This window comes from Haliaeetus leucocephalus, unplaced genomic scaffold (assembly GCF_000737465.1).
Source record: "Haliaeetus leucocephalus isolate CR32 unplaced genomic scaffold, Haliaeetus_leucocephalus-4.0 Scaffold140, whole genome shotgun sequence".
NCBI classification, from domain to species: Eukaryota; Metazoa; Chordata; class Aves; order Accipitriformes; family Accipitridae; genus Haliaeetus; species Haliaeetus leucocephalus.
The window spans coordinates 9,987,052-9,989,479 of record NW_010972576.1 but is presented as its reverse complement, the minus strand read 5'-3'; the positions used below and the strand labels follow the sequence as shown (position 1 = coordinate 9,989,479).

At 53.1% G+C, this 2,428-nt stretch overlaps 1 protein-coding gene across 1 annotated transcript in view; it reads right to left on the bottom strand.

Moving 5' to 3' along the window:
- PDLIM5 (PDZ and LIM domain 5) overlaps positions 1 to 119 on the bottom strand; it is a 134,171-nt gene extending 134,052 nt beyond the window's left edge. The window contains exon 1 of the mRNA XM_010586167.1: positions 35 to 119. The gene's annotated coding sequence lies outside the window, so the exon portion shown is untranslated. The remainder of the gene's footprint in view (positions 1 to 34) is intronic.
- Positions 120 to 2,428: the final 2,309 nt, after the last annotated feature.

Below are 2,428 nucleotides of genomic sequence, written 5' to 3'. Positions count from 1 at the left end.
CCCCCACGCCGCGGCCGGGCCGCCACTGACTCACCCACCCAGCCCGGCGGTGCGGTGCAGGTCGCGGAGAGTCTCGGACACCCGCGGCGCGTCTGGGAGGCGGCGGGTCCGTCCCCCCGCTCTTGTTTTCACTTCCGTCTCCCGCCGCTCCTCCCCCGGCCCGGCCCGGCCCGGCCCAGCCCGGCAGCGACGGGACGGGACGGGACGGGACGGGACGGCGGTGGGGAGCGGGGCAGGGGCTGGAAAGGCTCATAAGCACCGTTCCCGGGCCGTCCCGATTTTTTTTTTTTGTGGTTTTTTTTGTGTGTTTTGGTTTGTGTTGGTTTTTTTTTTTTAATAGGGAAATGCACACTTTTTTTCCCCGTTGCTTTACACACAAATAACTCAAGGCGCACCTGTGAAACGCAAGGGCGAGCGGGGAGGGGGTGCCGGCTCTCCGTGTGCTGAGGGAAGGGGCTGCTGTGCTGGGCGGGGGGTAAGCAAAGGGGCCGGGCCCCCAAAGTGCCCCCCCAGGCAGCCCCCACTGTATCAAATGTACAGACTCTTCAGTACAGCCCCACATATGCTGCCACAGCTGCAGGGGCAGCCTGCGGCAGACCTTGCAAACAGAGGGAGTTTGGTTTATTTAATGTGGAGTAACACGAGGACTGACAGGGATGTACACTCGCCTCCTGCAGTACATCAAAGTGGGGAACAGCAGCGAGGCAGAAGAGCTGTTCGAGCTAAAAGACAAGGCTGGCACAAGAACAAATGGGTGTAAAATGGCCATGAATAAATTCAGCTCAGAAACTAGAAGGGGTCGCCAGCAAGGAGGAAAGGGAGGTTTCTGGCACGGCCTCTCCATAGAAGTGGGTGCAAGAAATCAAACGGGTTCTAAAGTGATGCTTGGTCAGATTACATTATACAATCCGCTTGCCTGCGAGCAGAAGAAGTATTGAACAGGGAGGCTCTCAGTTTGACAGTCCCAAAGCTCACTGGGTCTGGAGCAGGACAGAGTCGCCGGGAGAGCGGGCTGCTGCGCTCAACGGGAGGAATGGGCCAAAGATGAAGTGAAAGCACTTCGGTTTCGTCTTTAGCTGCGCCTCACAGCTAGGTGAGGCTTGAGGCTCCTGTCATATTTCACACACATTAAAAGTTATTACAAGTAAAAGTGGCTGCGAAAGAAAGGTGCATCTACTTAACTGTACCATTAGCACTGTAATTCAAAGGCTTTCAATCCCCTCTTCAAGTATGCATATACTGTGGAGAAAGAGTGCAGAAGAAAGCTTTAAACTCTTATTTATCACCAGCCAACACAACACGCAGTCCTTATCATGGATGGCCCTGCCTCGCCCTTCTGTCCCCATTTAGGAAGGTGGCGCTGTCCCTTGCTTTGGTTGTCACCTGCATAGCCGGGGCTTGAGTTTGGCCCTGCTGTGCCCGTGCCCACACAGGCTACCCTGAGCGGGAGCCCCCAGGCTGGAGGTGATGCTGGGGTAGGAGACCCCAACCCCAGACACATGGGTGAGCGTGAAACTAGGGCCTGTCCAGTCCTCCGAGCCCTGGTTACGTGAACCTTAACAGGGATATTTTATCTTTGTCCCGCTGAGCTGTGTGTCTTCTCAGTTGCTGTGGCTAGGACAAATGCATCTCAAACCGCATCTCAAAAATAAAAGCCACACAAATGCAGCCGAACCACTCTTCCGGAAATCTATCTTCTTTACTGTGCTCTTTTCCTATTAAGTATCTCTAATCAGGCAAAACTGAAAATCCCCATTATGCACACAGACTCTCTCACATGATTTTAATTCATGGAGGTAAAAATTCCCCAGCACAGGGATTTTTCATTGTGTCACAACGGCCTTAGGTCACTCCCATGCTGTTTTATTATAGTAGAAAAAGCTCCAGGACCCCACTCCCTGATGTGACTCACATGACATCTCCGAGGTCAGTGTGTCCCTATGCTGACTGCTTGGGTAGCAATCTGCTCTCAGCTCACCAGAGCGCACAGCCTGTGGTCCTGCTCGATTTTGCACTTAGCCTGGAATACCGGCTAGACACATTACTAAAAAACATCCTTTTCCACTTCAGTTCTCCAAAAGCCTTCAGCTTTTCTTGCTGGAGGAGTAGCTTGCCCGAGCTATCTGCACATGCAGCATCTCAAGACCATGTTACATTAATTCATCAGGACTGAAGGAGAACTTGCAGAGACACTTTTGCTGGTAGGCGTTGCAGCAAGTTTCAGCCTTGGCGAGCGCGCGTGCACTCTGCACCATACCCACCCATAGCACCCAGGCCAGTGCCGCTCCCAGCTCAAAGCTGGCAGTCTCCTCTTTAAGTCCATCATCGCTTCTCTGTAGCGTGATCAGTTTGTGACAAATTAATCTGCCTCCAGAGACAGGGCACAGACATTAGAGGCAACTCGTTAGTTCGAGATCTCTCCATTCTT